The following is a 23,840-nucleotide window of genomic DNA, read 5'->3' as shown; positions in this document are numbered from 1 at the left end:
GCCCATGCAGGGATCAAGTCCAAGGGAGAGGTTGCACTATGTACCTTTACCTCTGTGACTATGGCCCATGCAGGGAATAAGTCCAAGGGCGAGGCTGCATAACGCACCTTTACTGCTGTGACTATGGCCCATGCAGGGATCAAGTTTAAGGGCGAGGCTGCATAACGCACCTTTACTGCTGTGACTACGGCCCATGCAGGGATCCAGTCCAAGGGAGAGGTTGCATAAAGCACCTTTACTGCTGTGATTACGGCCCATGCAGGGATCTAGTCCAAGGGAGAGGTTGCATAATGGACCTTTACTGCTGTGACAATGGCCCATGCAGCGATCAACTCCAAGGGCGAGGCTGCATAACGCACCTTTACTGCTGTGACTACGGCCCATGCAGTGATCAAGTCCAAGGGAGAGGCTGCAAAACGCATCTTTACTGCTGTGACTACAGCCCAAGCAGGGATCAGGTCCAAGGGAGAGGTTGCATAACACACCTTTACTGCTGTGGCTACAGCCCATGCAGTGATCAAGTCCAATGGCGAGGCTGCATAATGCACCTTTACTGCTTTGACTACGGCCCCTGCAGGGATCAAGTCCAAGGGCGAGGCTGCATAACGCACCTTTACTGCTTTGACTGCGGCCCCTGCAGGAATCAAGTCCAAGGGAGAGGCTGCATAACGCACCTTTACTGCTGTGACTATCGCCCATGCAGGGATCAAGTCCAAGGGAGAGGCTGCATAACGCACCTTTACTGCTGTGACTACAGCCCGTGCAGGGATCAAGTCCAAGGGAGAGGTTGCACTATGCACCTTTACTTCTGTGACTATGGCCCATGCAGGGAATAAGTCCAAGGGCGAGGCTGCATAATGCACCTTTACTGCTGTGACTATGGCCCATGCAGGGATCAAGTCTAAGGGCAAGGCTGCATAATGCACCTTTACTGCTGTGACTACAGCCCATGCAGGGATCCAGTCCAAGGGAGAGGTTGCATAATGCACCTTTACTGCTGTGACTATGGCCCATGCAGGGATCAAGCCCAAGGGAGAGGCTGCATAATGCACCTTTACTGCTGTGATTACAGACCATGCATGGATTAAGTCCAAAGGAGAGGCTGCATAATGCATCTTTACTGCTGTGACTACGGCCCATGCAGGGATCAAGTCCAAGGGAGAGGTTGCATAATGCACCTTTACTACTGTGACAATGGCCCATGCAGTGATCAAGTCCAAGCGAGAGGTTGCATGACGCACCTTTACTGCTGTGACTATGGCCCATGCAGGGATCAGGTCCAAGGGGAGGTTGCATAAAAAACCTTTACTACTGTGACTACGGCCCATGCAGGGATCAAGTCCAAGGGCGAGGCTGCATAACGCACCTTTACTGCTGTGACTATGGCCCATGCAGTGATCAAGTTCAAGGACGAGGCTGCATAATGCACCTTTACTGATGTGACTACAGCCCATGCAGTGATAAAGTCCAAGGTCGAGGCTGCATAATGCACCTTTATTGCTGTGACTACGGCCCATGCAGTGATCAAGTCCAAGGGCGAGGCTGCATAACGCACCTTTACTGCTTTGACTACGGCCCCTGCAGGGATCAAGTCCAAGGGCGAGGCTGCATAACGCACCTTTACTGCTTTGACTACGGCCCCTGCAGGGATCAAATCCAAGGGAGAGGCTGCATAACGCACCTTTACTGCTGTGACTATCGCCCATGCAGGGATCAAGTCCAAGGGAGAGGCTGCATAACGCACCTTTACTGCTGTGACTACGGCCCCTGCAGGGTTCAAGTCCAAGGGAGAGGCTGCGTAACGCACCTTTACTGCTGTGACAATAGCCCATGCAGGAATCAAGTCCAAGGGAGAGGCTGCATAACGCACCTTTACTGCTGTGACTATGGCCCATGCAGGGATCCAGTCCAAGGGATAGGTTGCATAATGCACCTTTACTGCTGTGACTATGGCCCATGCAGGGTTCAAGTCCAAGGGAGAGGCTGCGTAACGCACCTTTACTGCTGTGACAATAGCCCATGCAGGAATCAAGTCCAAGGGAGAGGCTGCATAACGCACCTTTACTGCTGTGACTATCGCCCATGCAGGGATCAAGTCCAAGGGAGAGGCTGCATAACGCACCTTTACTGCTGTGACTACGGCCCCTGCAGGGTTCAAGTCCAAGGGAGAGGCTGCGTAACGCACCTCTACTGCTGTGATTATGGCCCATGCAGGGATCAAGTCTAAGGGCGAGGCTGCATAATGCACCTTTACTGCTGTGACTATGGCCCATGCAGGGATCCAGTCCAAGGGATAGGTTGCATAATGCACCTTTACCGCTGTGACTATGGCCCATGCAGGGTTCAAGTCCAAAGGAGAGGCTGCGTAATGCACCTTTACTTCTGTGACTACAGCCCATGCAGGGATCAAGTCCAAGGGAGAGGTTGCACTATGCACCTTTACTTCTGTGACTATGGCCCATGCAGGGAATAAGTCCAAGGGCGAGGCTGCATAACGCACCTTTACTGCTGTGACTATGGCCCATGCAGGGATCAAGTCTAAGGGCGAGGCTGCATAACGCACCTTTACTGCTGTGACTACGGCCCATGCAGAGATCCACTCCAAGGGAGAGGTTGCATAATGCACCTTTACTGCTGTGATTACGGCCCATGCAGGGATCTAGTCCAACGGAGAGGTTGCATAATGGACCTTTACTGCTGTGACAATGGCCCATGCAGTGATCAAATCCAAGGGAGAGGTTGCATAATGCACCTTTACTGCTGTGACTATGGCCCATGCAGGGATCAAGTCCAAGGGAGAGGCTGCATAATGCACCTTTACTGCTGTGATTACAGCCCATGCAGGGATCAAGTCCAAAGGAGAGGCTGCATAATGCACCTTTACTGCTGTGACTACGGCCCATGCAGGGATCAAGTCCAAGGGAGAGGCTGCATAACGCACCTTTACTGCTGTGACTATGGCCCATGCAGTGATCAAGTCCAAGGGAGAGTTTGCATAACGCACCTTTACTGCTGTGACTATGGCCCTTGCAGGCATCAGGTCCAAGGGAGAGGTTGCATAACGCACCTTTATTGCTGTGACTACGGCCCATGCAGTGATCAAGTCCAAGGGAGAGGTTGCATGACGCAACTTTACTGCTGTGACTATGGCCCATGCAGGGATCAGGTCCAAGGGAGAAGTTGCATAAAGCACCTTTACTGCTGTGACTATGGCCCATGCAGTGATCAAGTCCAAGGGAGAGGCTGCAAAACGCATCTTTACTGCTGTGACTACAGCCCATGCAGGGATCAGGTCCAAGGGAGAGGTTGCATAACACACCTTTACTGCTGTGACTACAGCCCATGCAGTGATCAACTCCAAGGGCGAGGCTGCATAACGCACCTTTGCTGCTTTGACTACGGCCCCTGCAGGGATGAAGTCCAAGGGCGAGGCTGCATAACGCACCTTTACTGCTTTGACTACGGCCCATGCAGGGATCAAGTCCAAGGGAGAGGCTGCATAACGCACCTTTACTGCTGTGACTATCGCCCATGCAGGGATCAAGTCCAAGGGCGAGGCTGCATAATGCACCTTTACTGCTGTGACTACAGCCCATGCAGGGATCAAGTCCAAGCGAGAGGTTGCATGACGCACCTTTACTGCTGTGACTATGGCCCATGCAGGGATCAGGTCCAAGGGGAGGTTGCATAAAAAACCTTTACTACTGTGACTACGGCCCATGCAGGGATCAAGTCCAAGGGCGAGGCTGCATAATGCACTTTTACTGCTGTGACTATGGCCCATGCAGTGATCAAGTTCAAGGACGAGGCTGCATAACGCACCTTTACTGATGTGACTACAGCCCATGTAGTGATAAAGTCCAAGGGCGAGGCTGCATAATGCACCTTTACTGCTGTGACTACGGCCCATGCAGTGATCAAGTCCAAGGGCGAGGCTGCATAACGCACCTTTACTGCTTTGACTACGGCCCCTGCAGGGATCAAGTCCAAGGGCGAGGCTGCATAATGCACCTTTACTGCTTTGACTACGGCCCCTGCAGGGATCAAATCCAAGGGAGAGGCTGCATAACGCACCTTTACTGCTGTGACTATCGCCCATGCAGGGATCAAGTCCAAGGGAGAGGCTGCATAACGCACCTTTACTGCTGTGACTACGGCCCCTGCAGGGATCAAGTCCAAGGGAGAGGCTGCGTAACGCACCTTTACTGCTGTGACAATGGCCCATGCAGGAATCAAGTCCAAGGGATAGGCTGCATAACACACCTTTACTGCTGTGACTACAGCCCATGCAGGGATCATGTACAAGGGAGAGGTTGCACTATTCACCTTTACTTCTGTGACTATGGCCCATGCAGGGAATAAGTCCAAGGGCGAGGCTGCATAACGCACCTTTACTGCTGTGACTATGGCCCATGCAGGGATCAAGTCTAAGGGCGAGGCTGCATAACGTACCTTTACTGCTGTGACTACAGCCCATGCAGGGATCCAGTCCAAGGGAGAGGTTGCATAATGCACCTTTACTGCTGTGATTACGGCCCATGCAGGGATCTAGTCCAAGGGAGAGGTTGCATAATGGACCTTTACTGCTGTGACAATGGCCCATGCAGTGATCAAATCCAAGGGAGAGGTTGCATAATGCACCTTTACTGCTGTGACTATGGCCCATGCAGGGATCAAGTCCAAGGGAGAGGCTGCATAATGGACCTTTACTGCTGTGACTATGGCCCATGCAGGGATCAAGTCCAAGGGAGAGGCTGCATAATGCACCTTTACTGCTGTGACTATGGCCCATGCAGGGATCAAGTCCAAGGGAGAGGCTGCATAATGGACCTTTACTGCTGTGACTATGGCCCATGCAGGGATCAAGTCCAAGGGAGAGGCTGCATAATGCACCTTTACTGCTGTGATTACAGCCCATGCAGGGATTAAGTCCAAAGGAGAGGCTGCATAATGCACCTTTACTGCTGTGACTATGGCCCATGCAGGGATACAGTCCAAAGGAGAGGTTGCATAATGCACCTTTACTGCTGTGAATACGGCCCATGCAGGGATCTAGTCCAAGGGAGAGGTTGCATAATGGACCTTTACTGCTGTGACAATGGTCCATGCAGTGATCAAATCCAAGGGAGACGCTGCATAATGCACCTTTACTGCTGTGATTACAGCCCATGCAGGGATTAAGTCCAAAGGAGAGACTGCATAATGCACCTTTACAGCTGTGACTACGGCCCATGCAGGGATCAAGTCCAAGGGAGAGGTTGCATAATGCACCTTTACTACTGTGACAATGGCCCATGCAGTGATCAAGTCCAAGCGAGAGGTTGCATGACGCACCTTTACTGCTGTGACTATGGCCCATGCAGGGATCAGGTCCAAGGGGAGGTTGCATAAAAAACCTTTACTACTGTGACTATGGCCCATGCAGGGATCAAGTCCAAGGGCGAGGCTGCATAACGCACCTTTACTGCTGTGACTATGGCCCATGCAGTGATCAAGTTCAAGGACGAGGCTGCATAACGCACCTTTACTGATGTGACTACAGCCCATGCAGTGATAAAGTCCAAGGGCGAGGCTGCATAACGCACCTTTACTGCTGTGACTACGGCCCATGCAGTGATCAAGACCAAGGGAGAGGTTGCAAAACGCACCTTTACTGCTGTGACAAAGGCCCATGCAGGGATCAGGTCCAAGGGAGAGGTTGCATAACGCTCCTTTACTGCCGTGACTACGGCCCATGCAGTGATCAAGTACAAGGATGAGGCTGCATAACGCACCTTTACTGCTGTGACTGCGGCCAATGCAGGGATCAAGTACAAGGGAGAGACTGCGTAACACACCTTTACTTCTGTGACTACGGCCCATGCAGGGATCAGGTCCAAGGGAAAGGCGGCGTAACGCACCTTTACTGCTGTGATTACGGCCCATGCAGGGATCAAGTCCAAGGGAGAGGCTGCGTAATGCATCTTTACTGCTGTGACTATGGCCCATGAAGGGATCAAGTCCAAGGGAGAGGCTGCATAATGCATCTTTACTGCTGTGACAATGGCCCATGCAGGGATCAAGTCCAAGGGAGAGGCTGCATAACGCACCTTTACTGCTGTGACTATGGCCCATGCAGGGATCAAGTCCAAGGGAGAGGTTCCATAATGCACCTTTACTGCTGTGACTACGGCCCATGCAGGGATCAAGTCCAAGGGCGAGGCTGCATAACACACCTTTACTGCTGTGACTATGGCTCATGCAGGGATCAAGTCCAAGGGAGAGGCTGCATAATTCACCTTTACTGCTGTGACTACGGCCCATGCAGGGATCAAGTCTAAGGGCGAGGCTGCATAACGCACCTTTACTGCTGTGACTATGGCCCATGCAGGGATCAAGCCTAAGAGCGATGCTGCATAACGCACCTTTACTGCTGTGACTATGGCCCTTGCAGGGATCAAGTCCAAGGGAGAGGTTGCATAATGCACCTTTACTGCTGTTACTACGGCCCATGCAGGGATCTAGTCAAAGGGAGAGGTTGCATAATGCACCTTTACTGCTGTAACAATGGCCCATACAGTGATAAAATCCGAGGGAGAGGTTGCATAATGATATGATATGGTATTTGTAACGCGCCTATACACAAGTGTTTCAAGGCGCGAAATGCACCTTTACTGCTGTCACTACGGCCCATGCAGTGATCAAGTTCGAGGGCGAGGCTGCATAACGCACCTTTACTGCTGTGACCATGGCCCATGCATTGATAAAGTCCAAGGGAGAGGCTGCAAAACTCACCTTTACTGCTGTGACTACAGCCCTTACAGGGATCAGGTCCAAGGGAGAGGTTGCATAACGCACAATTACTGCTGTGACTACGGCCGATGCAGGGATCAATTCCAAGGGCGAGGCTGCATAACGCACCTTTACTGCTGCGACTATGGCCCATGCAGGGATCAAGTCCAAGGGAGAGGCTGCGGAACACTCCTTTACTGCTGTGACCATGGCCCATGCAGGGATCTAGTCCAAGGGAGAGGCTGCATAACACACCTTTACTGCTGTGACTACGGCCCATGCAGTGATCAAGTCCAAGGCAGAGGCTGCATAACGCACCTTTACTGCTGTGACTACGGCCCATGCAGGGATCAAGTCCAAGGGAGAGGCTGCATAACGCACATTTACTGCTGTGAATATGGCCCATGAAGGGATCAAGTCCAAGGGCGAGGCTGCATAACGCACTTTTACTGCTGTGACTATGGCCCATGCAGGGATGAAGTCCAAAGGCGAGGCTGCATAATGCACCTTTACTGCTGTGACTATGGCCCATGCAGGGATCAAGTCCGAGGGCGAGGCTGCATAATGCACCTTTACTGCTGTGACTACGGCCCATGCAGGGATCAAGTCCAAGGGAGGGGTTGCATAATGCACCTTTACTGCTGTGACTACGGCCCATGCAGGGATCAGGTCCAAGGCAGAGGTTGCATAATGTACCTTTACTGCTGTGACTACGGCCCATGCAGGGATCAAGTCCAAGGGAGAGGTTGCATATAATACACCTTTACTGCTGTGACTACGGCCCATGCAGGGATCAGGTCAAGGGAGAGGCTGTATAATGTACCTTTACTGCTGTGACTACGGCCCATGCAGGGATCAAGTCCAAGGGCGAGGCTGCATAATGCACCTTTACTGCTGAGACTACGGCCCATGCAGGGATCAAGTCCAAGGGAGGGGTTGCATAATGCACCTTTACTGCTGTGACTAATGCCCATGCAGGGATCAGGTCCAAGGGAGAGGTTGCACTATGCACCTTTACTTCTGTGACTATGGCCCATGCAGGGAATAAGTCCAAGGGCGAGGCTGCATAACGCACCTTTACTGCTGTGACTATGGCCCATGCAGGGATCAAGTCTAAGTGCGAGGTTGCATAATGCACCTTTACTGCGGTGACTATGGCCCATGCAGGGATCAAGTCCAAGGGAGAGGCTGCATAATGCAACTTTACTGCTGTGACTACGGCCCATGCAGGGATCAAGTCCAAGGGCGAGGCTGTATAACGCACCTTTACTGCTGTGACTACAGCCCATGCAGTGATCAAGTCCAAGGGCGAGGCTGCATAACGCACCTTTACTGCTGTGACTACGGCCCATGCAGCGATCAAGTCCAAGGGCGAGGCTGCATAACGCACCTTTACTGCTGTGACTACGGCCCATGCAGCGATCAAGTCCAAGGGAGAGGCTGCAAAACGCATCTTTACTGCTGTGACTACAGCCCATGCAGGGATCAGGTCCAAGGGAGAGGTTGCATAACACACCTTTACTGCTGTGGCAACAGCCCATGCAGTGATCAAGTCCAAGGGCGAGGCTGCATAATGCACCTTTACTGCTTTGACTACGGCCCCTGCAGGGATCAAGTCCAAGGGCGAGGCTGCATAACGCACCTTTACTGCTTTGACTGCGGCCCCTGCAGGAATCAAGTCCAAGGGAGAGGCTGCATAACGCACCTTTACTGCTGTGACTATCGCCCATGCAGGGATCAAGTCCAAGGGAGAGGCTGCATAACGCACCTTTACTGCTGTGACTACAGCCCGTGCAGGGATCAAGTCCAAGGGAGAGGTTGCACTATGCACCTTTACTTCTGTGACTATGGCCCATGCAGGGAATAAGTCCAAGGGCGAGGCTGCATAACGCACCTTTACTGCTGTGACTATGGCCCATGCAGGGATCAAGTCTAAGGGCGAGGCTGCATAATGCACCTTTACTGCTGTGACTACGGCCCATGCAGGGATCCAGTCCAAGGGAGAGGTTGCATAATGCACCTTTACTGCTGTGACTATGGCCCATGCAGGGATCAAGTCCAAGGGAGAGGCTGCATAATGCACATTTACTGCTGTGATTACAGCCCATGCAGGGATTAAGTCCAAAGGAGAGGCTGCATAATGCACCTTTACTGCTGTGACTATGGCCCATGCAGGGATCAAGTCCAAGGGAGAGGTTGCATAATGCACCTTTACTACTGTGACAATGGCCCATGCAATGATCAAGTCCAAGCGAGAGGTTGCATGACGCACCTTTACTGCTGTGACTATGGCCCATGCAGGGATCAGGTCCAAGGGGAGGTTGCATAAAAAACCTTTACTACTGTGACTACGGCCCATGCAGGGATCAAGTCCAAGGGCGAGGCTGAATAACACACCTTTACTGCTGTGACTATGGCCCATGCAGTGATCAATTTCAAGGACGAGGCTGCGTAGTGCACCTTTACTGATGTGACTACAGCCCATGCAGTGATAAAGTCCAAGGGCGAGGCTGCATAACGCACCTTTACTGCTGTGACTACGGCCCATGCAGTGATCAAGTCCAAGGGCGAGGCTGCATAACGCACCTTTAATGCTTTGACTACGGCCCCTGCAGGGATCAAGTCCAAGGGCGAGGCTGCATAACGCACCTTTACTGCTTTGACTACGGCCCCTGCAGGGATCAAGTCCAAGGGAGAGGCTGCGTAACGCACCTTAACTGCTGTGACAATAGCCCATGCAGGAATCAAGTCCAAGGGAGAGGCTGCATAACGCACCTTTACTGCTGTGACTACAACCCTTGCAGGGATCAAGTCCAAGTGAGAGGTTGCACTATGCACCTTTTCTTCTGTGACTATGGCCCATGCAGGGAATAAGTCCAAGGGCGAGGCTGCATAACGCACCTTTACTGCTGTGACTATGGCCCATGCAGGGATCAAGTTTAAGGGCGAGGCTGCATAACGCACCTTTACTGCTGTGACTACGGCCCATGCAGGGATCCAGTCCAAGGGAGAGGTTGCATAATGCACCTTTACTGCTGTGATTACGGCCCATGCAGGGATCTAGTCCAAGGGAGAGGTTGCATAATGGACCTTTACTGCTGTGACAATGGCCAATGCAGTGATCAAATCCAAGGGAGAGGTTGCATAATGCACCTTTACTGCTGTGACTATGGCCCATGCAGGGATCAAGTCCAAGGGAGAGGCTGCATAATGCACCTTTACTGCTGTGATTACATCCCATGCAGGGATTAAGTCCAAAGGAGAGGCTGCATAATGCACCTTTACTGCTGTGACTATGGCCCATGCAGGGATCTAGTCTAAGGGAGAGGTTGCATAATGGACCTTTACTGCTGTGACAATGGTCCATGCAGTGATCAAATCCAAGGGAGAGGTTGCATAATGCACCTTTACTGCTGTGACTATGGCCCATGCAGTGATCAAGTTCAAGGACGAGGCTGCATAACGCACCTTTACTGATGTGACTACAGCCCATGTAGTGATAAAGTCCAAGGGCGAGGCTGCATAATGCACCTTTACTGCTGTGACTACGGCCCATGCAGTGATCAAGTCCAAGGGCGAGGCTGCATAACGCACCTTTACTGCTTTGACTACGGCCCCTGCAGGGATCAAGTCCAAGGGCGAGGCTGCATAATGCACCTTTACTGCTTTGACTACGGCCCCTGCAGGGATCAAATCCAAGGGAGAGGCTGCATAACGCACCTTTACTGCTGTGACTATCGCCCATGCAGGGATCAAGTCCAAGGGAGAGGCTGCATAACGCACCTTTACTGCTGTGACTACGGCCCCTGCAGGGATCAAGTCCAAGGGAGAGGCTGCGTAACGCACCTTTACTGCTGTGACAATGGCCCATGCAGGAATCAAGTCCAAGGGATAGGCTGCATAACGCACCTTTACTGCTGTGACTACAGCCCATGCAGGGATCATGTACAAGGGAGAGGTTGCACTATTCACCTTTACTTCTGTGACTATGGCCCATGCAGGGAATAAGTCCAAGGGCGAGGCTGCATAACGCACCTTTACTGCTGTGACTATGGCCCATGCAGGGATCAAGTCTAAGGGCGAGGCTGCATAACGTACCTTTACTGCTGTGACTACAGCCCATGCAGGGATCCAGTCCAAGGGAGAGGTTGCATAATGCACCTTTACTGCTGTGATTACGGCCCATGCAGGGATCTAGTCCAAGGGAGAGGTTGCATAATGGACCTTTACTGCTGTGACAATGGCCCATGCAGTGATCAAATCCAAGGGAGAGGTTGCATAATGCACCTTTACTGCTGTGACTATGGCCCATGCAGGGATCAAGTCCAAGGGAGAGGCTGCATAATGCACCTTTACTGCTGTGACTATGGCCCATGCAGGGATCAAGTCCAAGGGAGAGGCTGCATAATGCACCTTTACTGCTGTGATTACAGCCCATGCAGGGATTAAGTCCAAAGGAGAGGCTGCATAATGCACCTTTACTGCTGGGACTATGGCCCATGCAGGGATACAGTCCAAAGGAGAGGTTGCATAATGCACCTTTACTGCTGTGAATACCGCCCATGCAGGGATCTAGTCCAAGGGAGAGGTTGCATAATGGACCTTTACTGCTGTGACAATGGTCCATGCAGTGATCAAATCCAAGGGAGACGCTGCATAATGCACCTTTACTGCTGTGATTACAGCCCATGCAGGGATTAAGTCCAAAGGAGAGACTGCATAATGCACCTTTACAGCTGTGACTACGGCCCATGCAGGGATCAAGTCCAAGGGAGAGGTTGAATAATGCACCTTTACTACTGTGACAATGGCCCATGCAGTGATCAAGTCCAAGCGAGAGGTTGCATGACGCACCTTTACTGCTGTGACTATGGCCCATGCAGGGATCAGGTCCAAGGGGAGGTTGCATAAAAAACCTTTACTACTGTGACTATGGCCCATGCAGGGATCAAGTCCAAGGGCGAGGCTGCATAACGCACCTTTACTGCTGTGACTATGGCCCATGCAGTGATCAAGTTCAAGGACGAGGCTGCATAACGCACCTTTACTGATGTGACTACAGCCCATGCAGTGATAAAGTCCAAGGGCGAGGCTGCATAACGCACCTTTACTGCTGTGACTACGGCCCATGCAGTGATCAAGACCAAGGGAGAGGTTGCAAAACGCACCTTTACTGCTGTGACAAAGGCCCATGCAGGGATCAGGTCCAAGGGAGAGGTTGCATAACGCTCCTTTACTGCCGTGACTACGGCCCATGCAGTGATCAAGTACAAGGATGAGGCTGCATAACGCACCTTTACTGCTGTGACTGCGGCCAATGCAGGGATCAAGTACAAGGGAGAGACTGCGTAACACACCTTTACTTCTGTGACTACGGCCCATGCAGGGATCAGGTCCAAGGGAAAGGCGGCGTAACGCACCTTTACTGCTGTGATTACGGCCCATGCAGGGATCAAGTCCAAGGGAGAGGCTGCGTAATGCATCTTTACTGCTGTGACTATGGCCCATGAAGGGATCAAGTCCAAGGGAGAGGTTCCATAATGCACCTTTACTGCTGTGACTACGGCCCATGCAGGGATCAAGTCCAAGGGCGAGGCTGCATAACACACCTTTACTGCTGTGACTATGGCTCATGCAGGGATCAAGTCCAAGGGAGAGGCTGCATAATTCACCTTTACTGCTGTGACTACGGCCCATGCAGGGATCAAGTCTAAGGGCGAGGCTGCATAACGCACCTTTACTGCTGTGACTATGGCCCATGCAGGGATCAAGCCTAAGAGCGATGCTGCATAACGCACCTTTACTGCTCTGACTATGGCCCTTGCAGGGATCAAGTCCAAGGGAGAGGTTGCATAATGCACCTTTACTGCTGTTACTACGGCCCATGCAGGGATCTAGTCAAAGGGAGAGGTTGCATAATGCACCTTTACTGCTGTAACAATGGCCCATACAGTGATAAAATCCGAGGGAGAGGTTGCATAATGATATGATATGGTATTTGTAACGCGCCTATACACAAGTGTTTCAAGGCGCGAAATGCACCTTTACTGCTGTCACTACGGCCCATGCAGTGATCAAGTTCGAGGGCGAGGCTGCATAACGCACCTTTACTGCTGTGACCATGGCCCATGCATTGATTAAGTCCAAGGGAGAGGCTGCAAAACTCACCTTTACTGCTGTGACTACAGCCCTTACAGGGATCAGGTCCAAGGGAGAGGTTGCATAACGCACAATTACTGCTGTGACTACGGCCGATGCAGGGATCAATTCCAAGGCCGAGGCTGCATAACGCACCTTTACTGCTGCGACTATGGCCCATGCAGGGATCAAGTCCAAGGGAGAGGCTGCGGAACACTCCTTTACTGCTGTGACCATGGCCCATGCAGGGATCTAGTCCAAGGGAGAGGCTGCATAACACACCTTTACTGCTGTGACTACGGCCCATGCAGTGATCAAGTCCAAGGCAGAGGCTGCATAACGCACCTTTACTGCTGTGACTACGGCCCATGCAGGGATCAAGTCCAAGGGAGAGGCTGCATAACGCACATTTACTGCTGTGAATATGGCCCATGAAGGGATCAAGTCCAAGGGCGAGGCTGCATAACGCACTTTTACTGCTGTGACTATGGCCCATGCAGGGATGAAGTCCAAAGGCGAGGCTGCATAACGCACCTTTACTGCTGTGACTATGGCCCATGCAGGGATCAAGTCCGAGGGCGAGGCTGCATAATGCACCTTTACTGCTGTGACTACGGCCCATGCAGGGATCAAGTCCAAGGGAGGGGTTGCATAATGCACCTTTACTGCTGTGACTACGGCCCATGCAGGGATCAGGTCCAAGGCAGAGGTTGCATAATGTACCTTTACTGCTGTGACTACGGCCCATGCAGGGATCAAGTCCAAGGGAGAGGTTGCATATAATATACCTTTACTGCTGTGACTACGGCCCATGCAGGGATCAGGTCAAGGGAGAGGCTGTATAATGTACCTTTACTGCTGTGACTACGGCCCATGCAGGGATCAAGTCCAAGGGCGAGGCTGCATAATGCACCTTTACTGCTGAGACTACGGCCCATGCAGGGATCAAGTCCAAGGGAGGGGTTGCATAATGCACCTTTACTGCTGTGACTAATGCCCATGCAGGGATCAGGTCCAAGGGAGAGGTTGCACTATGCACCTTTACTTCTGTGACTATGGCCCATGCAGGGAATAAGTCCAAGGGCGAGGCTGCATAACGCACCTTTACTGCTGTGACTATGGCCCATGCAGGGATCAAGTCTAAGTGCGAGGCTGCATAATGTACCTTTTCTGCTGTGACTACAGTCCATGCAGGGATCCAGTCCAAGGGAGAGGTTGCATAATGCACCTTTACTGCGGTGACTATGGCCCAGGCAGGGATCAAGTCCAAGGGAGAGGCTGCATAATGCAACTTTACTGCTGTGACTACGGCCCATGCAGGGATCAAGTCCAAGGGCGAGGCTGTATAACGCACCTTTACTGCTGTGACTACAGCCCATGCAGTGATCAAGTCCAAGGGCGAGGCTGCATAACGCACCTTTACTGCTGTGACTACGGCCCATGCAGCGATCAAGTCCAAGGGCGAGGCTGCATAACGCACCTTTACTGCTGTGACTACGGCCCATGCAGTGATCAAGTCCAAGGGAGAGGCTGCAAAACGCATCTTTACTGCTGTGACTACAGCCCATGCAGGGATCAGGTCCAAGGGAGAGGTTGCATAACACACCTTTACTGCTGTGGCTACAGCCCATGCAGTGATCAAGTCCAAGGGCGAGGCTGCATAATGCACCTTTACTGCTTTGACTACGGCCCCTGCAGGGATCAAGTCCAAGGGTGAGGCTGCATAACGCACCTTTACTGCTTTGACTGCGGCCCCTGCAGGAATCAAGTCCAAGGGAGAGGCTGCATAACGCACCTTTACTGCTGTGACTATCGCCCATGCAGGGATCAAGTCCAAGGGAGAGGCTGCATAACGCACCTTTACTGCTGTGACTACAGCCCGTGCAGGGATCAAGTCCAAGGGAGAGGTTGCACTATGCACCTTTACTTCTGTGACTATGGCCCATGCAGGGAATAAGTCCAAGGGCGAGGCTGCATAACGCACCTTTACTGCTGTGACTATGGCCCATGCAGGGATCAAGTCTAAGGGCGAGGCTGCATAATGCACCTTTACTGCTGTGACTACGGCCCATGCAGGGATCCAGTCCAAGGGAGAGGTTGCATAATGCACCTTTACTGCTGTGACTATGGCCCATGCAGGGATCAAGTCCAAGGGAGAGGCTGCATAATGCACATTTACTGCTGTGATTACAGCCCATGCAGGGATTAAGTCCAAAGGAGAGGCTGCATAATGCACCTTTACTGCTGTGACTATGGCCCATGCAGGGATCAAGTCCAAGGGAGAGGTTGCATAATGCACCTTTACTACTGTGACAATGGCCCATGCAATGATCAAGTCCAAGCGAGAGGTTGCATGACGCACCTTTACTGCTGTGACTATGGCCCATGCAGGGATCAGGTCCAAGGGGAGGTTGCATAAAAAACCTTTACTACTGTGACTACGGCCCATGCAGGGATCAAGTCCAAGGGCGAGGCTGCATAACACACCTTTACTGCTGTGACTATGGCCCATGCAGTGATCAATTTCAAGGACGAGGCTGCGTAGTGCACCTTTACTGATGTGACTACAGCCCATGCAGTGATAAAGTCCAAGGGCGAGGCTGCATAACGCACCTTTACTGCTGTGACTACGGCCCATGCAGTGATCAAGTCCAAGGGCGAGGCTGCATAACGCACCTTTACTGCTTTGACTACGGCCCCTGCAGGGATCAAGTCCAAGGGCGAGGCTGCATAACGCACCTTTACTGCTTTGACTACGGCCCCTGCAGGGATCAAGTCCAAGGGAGAGGCTGCATAACGCACCTTTACTGCTGCGACTATGGCCCATGCAGGGATCAAGTCCAAGGGAGAGGCTGCGGAACACTCTTTTACTGCTGTGACCATGGCCCATGCAGGGATCTAGTCCAAGGGAGAGGCTGCATAACACACCTTTACTGCTGTGACTACGGCCCATGCAGTGATCAAGTCCAAGGCAGAGGCTGCATAACGCACCTTTACTGCTGTGACTACGGCCCATGCAGGGATCAAGTCCAAGGGAGAGGCTGCATAACGCACATTTACTGCTGTGAATATGGCCCATGAAGGGATCAAGTCCAAGGGCGAGGCTGCATAACGCACTTTTACTGCTGTGACTATGGCCCATGCAGGGATGAAGTCCAAAGGCGAGGCTGCATAATGCACCTTTACTGCTGTGACTATGGCCCATGCAGGGATCAAGTCCGAGGGCGAGGCTGCATAATGCACCTTTACTGCTGTGACTACGGCCCATGCAGGGATCAAGTCCAAGGGAGGGGTTGCATAATGCACCTTTACTGCTGTGACTACGGCCCATGCAGGGATCAGGTCCAAGGCAGAGGTTGCATAATGTACCTTTACTGCTGTGACTACGGCCCATGCAGGGATCAAGTCCAAGGGAGAGGTTGCATATAATACACCTTTACTGCTGTGACTACGGCCCATGCAGGGATCAGGTCAAGGGAGAGGCTGTATAATGTACCTTTACTGCTGTGACTACGGCCCATGCAGGGATCAAGTCCAAGGGCGAGGCTGCATAATGCACCTTTACTGCTGAGACTACGGCCCATGCAGGGATCAAGTCCAAGGGAGGGGTTGCATAATGCACCTTTACTGCTGTGACTAATGCCCATGCAGGGATCAGGTCCAAGGGAGAGGTTGCACTATGCACCTTTACTTCTGTGACTATGGCCCATGCAGGGAATAAGTCCAAGGGCGAGGCTGCATAACGCACCTTTACTGCTGTGACTATGGCCCATGCAGGGATCAAGTCTAAGTGCGAGGCTGCATAATGTACCTTTTCTGCTGTGACTACGGTCCATGCAGGGATCCAGTCCAAGGGAGAGGTTGCATAATGCACCTTTACTGCGGTGACTATGGCCCATGCAGGGATCAAGTCCAAGGGAGAGGCTGCATAATGCAACTTTACTGCTGTGACTACGGCCCATGCAGGGATCAAGTCCAAGGGCGAGGCTGTATAACGCACCTTTACTGCTGTGACTACAGCCCATGCAGTGATCAAGTCCAAGGGCGAGGCTGCATAACGCACCTTTACTGCTGTGACTACGGCCCATGCAGCGATCAAGTCCAAGGGCGAGGCTGCATAACGCACCTTTACTGCTGTGACTACGGCCCATGCAGCGATCAAGTCCAAGGGAGAGGCTGCAAAACGCATCTTTACTGCTGTGACTACAGCCCATGCAGGGATCAGGTCCAAGGGAGAGGTTGCATAACGCACCTTTACTGCTGTGGCTACGGCCCATGCAGTGATCAAGTCCAAGGGCGAGGCTGCATAATGCACCTTTACTGCTTTGACTACGGCCCCTGCAGGGATCAAGTCCAAGGGCGAGGCTGCATAACGCACCTTTACTGCTTTGACTGCGGCCCCTGCAGGAATCAAGTCCAAGGGAGAGGCTGCATAACGCACCTTTACTGCTGTGACTATCGCCCATGCAGGGATCAAGTCCAAGGGAGAGGCTGCATAACGCACCTTTACTGCTGTGACTACAGCCCGTGCAGGGATCAAGTCCAAGGGAGAGGTTGCACTATGCACCTTTACTTCTGTGACTATGGCCCATGCAGGGAATAAGTCCAAGGGCGAGGCTGCATAACGCACCTTTACTGCTGTGACTATGGCCCATGCAGGGATCAAGTCTAAGGGCGAGGCTGCATAATGCACCTTTACTGCTGTGACTACAGCCCATGCAGGGATCCAGTCCAAGGGAGAGGTTGCATAATGCACCTTTACTGCTGTGACTATGGCCCATGCAGGGATCAAGTCCAAGGGAGAGGCTGCATAATGCACATTTACTGCTGTGATTACAGCCCATGCAGGGATTAAGTCCAAAGGAGAGGCTGCATAATGCACCTTTACTGCTGTGACTATGGCCCATGCAGGGATCAAGTCCAAGGGAGAGGTTGCATAATGCACCTTTACTACTGTGACAATGGCCCATGCAATGATCAAGTCCAAGCGAGAGGTTGCATGACGCACCTTTACTGCTGTGACTATGGCCCATGCAGGGATCAGGTCCAAGGGGAGGTTGCATAAAAAACCTTTACTACTGTGACTACGGCCCATGCAGGGATCAAGTCCAAGGGCGAGGCTGCATAACACACCTTTACTGCTGTGACTATGGCCCATGCAGTGATCAATTTCAAGGACGAGGCTGCGTAGTGCACCTTTACTGATGTGACTACAGCCCATGCAGTGATAAAGTCCAAGGGCGAGGCTGCATAACGCACCTTTACTGCTGTGACTACGGCCCATGCAGTGATCAAGTCCAAGGGCGAGGCTGCATAACGCACCTTTACTGCTTTGACTACGGCCCCTGCAGGGATCAAGTCCAAGGGCGAGGCTGCATAACGCACCTTTACTGCTTTGACTACGGCCCCTGCAGGGATCAAGTCCAAGGGAGAGGCTGCGTAACGCACCTTAACTGCTGTGACAATAGCCCATGCAGGAATCAAGTCCAAGGGAGAGGCTGCATAACGCACCTTTACTGCTGTGACTACAACCCTTGCAGGGATCAAGTCCAAGTGAGAGGTTGCACTATGCACCTTTTCTTCTGTGACTATGGCCCATGCAGGGAATAAGTCCAAGGGCGAGGCTGCATAACGCACCTTTACTGCTGTGACTATGGCCCATGCAGGGATCAAGTTTAAGGGCGAGGCTGCATAACGCACCTTTACTGCTGTGACTACGGCCCATGCAGGGATCCAGTCCAAGGGAGAGGTTGCATAATGCACCTTTACTGCTGTGATTACGGCCCATGCAGGGATCTAGTCCAAGGGAGAGGTTGCATAATGGACCTTTACTGCTGTGACAATGGCCAATGCAGTGATCAAATCCAAGGGAGAGGTTGCATAATGCACCTTTACTGCTGTGACTATGGCCCATGCAGGGATCAAGTCCAAGGGAGAGGCTGCATAATGCACCTTTACTGCTGTGATTACATCCCATGCAGGGATTAAGTCCAAAGGAGAGGCTGCATAATGCACCTTTACTGCTGTGACTATGGCCCATGCAGGGATCTAGTCTAAGGGAGAGGTTGCATAATGGACCTTTACTGCTGTGACAATGGTCCATGCAGTGATCAAATCCAAGGGAGAGGTTGCATAATGCACCTTTACTGCTGTGACTATGGCCCATGCAGTGATCAAGTTCAAGGACGAGGCTGCATAACGCACCTTTACTGATGTGACTACAGCCCATGTAGTGATAAAGTCCAAGGGCGAGGCTGCATAATGCACCTTTACTGCTGTGACTACGGCCCATGCAGTGATCAAGTCCAAGGGCGAGGCTGCATAACGCACCTTTACTGCTTTGACTACGGCCCCTGCAGGGATCAAGTCCAAGGGCGAGGCAGCATAATGCACCTTTACTGCTTTGACTACGGCCCCTGCAGGGATCAAATCCAAGGGAGAGGCTGCATAACGCACCTTTACTGCTGTGACTATCGCTCATGCAGGGATCAAGTCCAAGGGAGAGGCTGCATAACGCACCTTTACTGCTGTGACTACGGCCCCTGCAGGGATCAAGTCCAAGGGAGAGGCTGCGTAACGCACCTTTACTGCTGTGACAATGGCCCATGCAGGAATCAAGTCCAAGGGATAGGCTGCATAACGCACCTTTACTGCTGTGACTACAGCCCATGCAGGGATCATGTACAAGGGAGAGGTTGCACTATTCACCTTTACTTCTGTGACTATGGCCCATGCAGGGAATAAGTCCAAGGGCGAGGCTGCATAACGCACCTTTACTGCTGTGACTATGGCCCATGCAGGGATCAAGTCTAAGGGCGAGGCTGCATAACGTACCTTTACTGCTGTGACTACAGCCCATGCAGGGATCCAGTCCAAGGGAGAGGTTGCATAATGCACCTTTACTGCTGTGATTACGGCCCATGCAGGGATCTAGTCCAAGGGAGAGGTTGCATAATGGACCTTTACTGCTGTGACAATGGCCCATGCAGTGATCAAATCCAAGGGAGAGGTTGCATAATGCACCTTTACTGCTGTGACTATGGCCCATGCAGGGATCAAGTCCAAGGGAGAGGCTGCATAATGCACCTTTACTGCTGTGACTATGGCCCATGCAGGGATCAAGTCCAAGGGAGAGGCTGCATAATGCACCTTTACTGCTGTGATTACAGCCCATGCAGGGATTAAGTCCAAAGGAGAGGCTGCATAATGCACCTTTACTGCTGTGACTATGGCCCATGCAGGGATACAGTCCAAAGGAGAGGTTGCATAATGCACCTTTACTGCTGTGAATACGGCCCATGCAGGGATCTAGTCCAAGGGAGAGGTTGCATAATGGACCTTTACTGCTGTGACAATGGTCCATGCAGTGATCAAATCCAAGGGAGACGCTGCATAATGCACCTTTACTGCTGTGATTACAGCCCATGCAGGGATTAAGTCCAAAGGAGAGACTGCATAATGCACCTTTACAGCTGTGACTACGGCCCATGCAGGGATCAAGTCCAAGGGAGAGGTTGAATAATGCACCTTTACTACTGTGACAATGGCCCATGCAGTGATCAAGTCCAAGCGAGAGGTTGCATGACGCACCTTTACTGCTGTGACTATGGCCCATGCAGGGATCAGGTCCAAGGGGAGGTTGCATAAAAAACCTTTACTACTGTGACTATGGCCCATGCAGGGATCAAGTCCAAGGGCGAGGCTGCATAACGCACCTTTACTGCTGTGACTATGGCCCATGCAGTGATCAAGTTCAAGGACGAGGCTGCATAACGCACCTTTACTGATGTGACTACAGCCCATGCAGTGATAAAGTCCAAGGGCGAGGCTGCATAACGCACCTTTACTGCTGTGACTACGGCCCATGCAGTGATCAAGACCAAGGGAGAGGTTGCAAAACGCACCTTTACTGCTGTGACAAAGGCCCATGCAGGGATCAGGTCCAAGGGAGAGGTTGCATAACGCTCCTTTACTGCCGTGACTACGGCCCATGCAGTGATCAAGTACAAGGATGAGGCTGCATAACGCACCTTTACTGCTGTGACTGCGGCCAATGCAGGGATCAAGTACAAGGGAGAGACTGCGTAACACACCTTTACTTCTGTGACTACGGCCCATGCAGGGATCAGGTCCAAGGGAAAGGCGGCGTAACGCACCTTTACTGCTGTGATTACGGCCCATGCAGGGATCAAGTCCAAGGGAGAGGCTGCGTAATGCATCTTTACTGCTGTGACTATGGCCCATGAAGGGATCAAGTCCAAGGGAGAGGCTGCATAATGCATCTTTACTGCTGTGACAATGGCCCATGCAGGGATCAAGTCCAAGGGAGAGGCTGCATAACGCACCTTTACTGCTGTGACTATGGCCCATGCAGGGATCAAGTCCAAGGGAGAGGTTCCATAATGCACCTTTACTGCTGTGACTACGGCCCATGCAGGGATCAAGTCCAAGGGCGAGGCTGCATAACACACCTTTACTGCTGTGACTATGGCTCATGCAGGGATCAAGTCCAAGGGAGAGGCTGCATAATTCACCTTTACTGCTGTGACTACGGCCCATGCAGGGATCAAGTCTAAGGGCGAGGCTGCATAACGCACCTTTACTGCTGTGACTATGGCCCATGCAGGGATCAAGCCTAAGAGCGATGCTGCATAACGCACCTTTACTGCTGTGACTATGGCCCTTGCAGGGATCAAGTCCAAGGGAGAGGTTGCATAATGCACCTTTACTGCTGTTACTACGGCCCATGCAGGGATCTAGTCAAAGGGAGAGGTTGCATAATGCACCTTTACTGCTGTAACAATGGCCCATACAGTGATAAAATCCGAGGGAGAGGTTGCATAATGATATGATATGGTATTTGTAACGCGCCTATACACAAGTGTTTCAAGGCGCGAAATGCACCTTTACTGCTGTCACTACGGCCCATGCAGTGATCAAGTTCGAGGGCGAGGCTGCATAACGCACCTTTACTGCTGTGACCATGGCCCATGCATTGATTAAGTCCAAGGGAGAGGCTGCAAAACTCACCTTTACTGCTGTGACTACAGCCCTTACAGGGATCAGGTCCAAGGGAGAGGTTGCATAACGCACAATTACTGCTGTGACTACGGCCGATGCAGGGATCAATTCCAAGGCCGAGGCTGCATAACGCACCTTTACTGCTGCGACTATGGCCCATGCAGGGATCAAGTCCAAGGGAGAGGCTGCGGAACACTCCTTTACTGCTGTGACCATGGCCCATGCAGGGATCTAGTCCAAGGGAGAGGCTGCATAACACACCTTTACTGCTGTGACTACGGCCCATGCAGTGATCAAGTCCAAGGCAGAGGCTGCATAACGCACCTTTACTGCTGTGACTACGGCCCATGCAGGGATCAAGTCCAAGGGAGAGGCTGCATAACGCACATTTACTGCTGTGAATATGGCCCATGAAGGGATCAAGTCCAAGGGCGAGGCTGCATAACGCACTTTTACTGCTGTGACTATGGCCCATGCAGGGATGAAGTCCAAAGGCGAGGCTGCATAACGCACCTTTACTGCTGTGACTATGGCCCATGCAGGGATCAAGTCCGAGGGCGAGGCTGCATAATGCACATTTACTGCTGTGACTACGGCCCATGCAGGGATCAAGTCCAAGGGAGGGGCTGCATAATGCACCTTTACTGCTGTGACTACGGCCCATGCAGGGATCAGGTCCAAGGCAGAGGTTGCATAATGTACCTTTACTGCTGTGACTACGGCCCATGCAGGGATCAAGTCCAAGGGAGAGGTTGCATATAATATACCTTTACTGCTGTGACTACGGCCCATGCAGGGATCAGGTCAAGGGAGAGGCTGTATAATGTACCTTTACTGCTGTGACTACGGCCCATGCAGGGATCAAGTCCAAGGGCGAGGCTGCATAATGCACCTTTACTGCTGAGACTACGGCCCATGCAGGGATCAAGTCCAAGGGAGGGGTTGCATAATGCACCTTTACTGCTGTGACTAATGCCCATGCAGGGATCAGGTCCAAGGGAGAGGTTGCACTATGCACCTTTACTTCTGTGACTATGGCCCATGCAGGGAATAAGTCCAAGGGCGAGGCTGCATAACGCACCTTTACTGCTGTGACTATGGCCCATGCAGGGATCAAGTCTAAGTGCGAGGCTGCATAATGTACCTTTTCTGCTGTGACTACGGCCCATGCAGGGATCAGGTCCAAGGGAGAGGTTGCATAACACACCTTTACTGCTGTGGCTACAGCCCATGCAGTGATCAAGTCCAAGGGCGAGGCTGCATAATGCACCTTTACTGCTTTGACTACGGCCCCTGCAGGGATCAAGTCCAAGGGTGAGGCTGTATAACGCACCTTTACTGCTTTGACTGCGGCCCCTGCAGGAATCAAGTCCAAGGGAGAGGCTGCATAACGCACCTTTACTGCTGTGACTATCGCCCATGCAGGGATCAAGTCCAAGGGAGAGGCTGCATAACGCACCTTTACTGCTGTGACTACAGCCCGTGCAGGGATCAAGTCCAAGGGAGAGGTTGCACTATGCACCTTTACTTCTGTGACTATGGCCCATGCAGGGAATAAGTCCAAGGGCGAGGCTGCATAACGCACCTTTACTGCTGTGACTATGGCCCATGCAGGGATCAAGTCTAAGGGCGAGGCTGCATAATGCACCTTTACTGCTGTGACTACGGCCCATGCAGGGATCCAGTCCAAGGGAGAGGTTGCATAATGCACCTTTACTGCTGTGACTATGGCCCATGCAGGGATCAAGTCCAAGGGAGAGGCTGCATAATGCACATTTACTGCTGTGATTACAGCCCATGCAGGGATTAAGTCCAAAGGAGAGGCTGCATAATGCACCTTTACTGCTGTGACTATGGCCCATGCAGGGATCAAGTCCAAGGGAGAGGTTGCATAATGCACCTTTACTACT

Source organism: Ambystoma mexicanum, chromosome 2q (genome assembly GCF_040938575.1).
Source record: "Ambystoma mexicanum isolate Mex_15411 chromosome 2q, UKY_AmexF1_1, whole genome shotgun sequence".
Lineage (NCBI taxonomy): Eukaryota > Metazoa > Chordata > Amphibia > Caudata > Ambystomatidae > Ambystoma > Ambystoma mexicanum.
Note: the sequence above shows the minus strand (reverse complement) of the source record.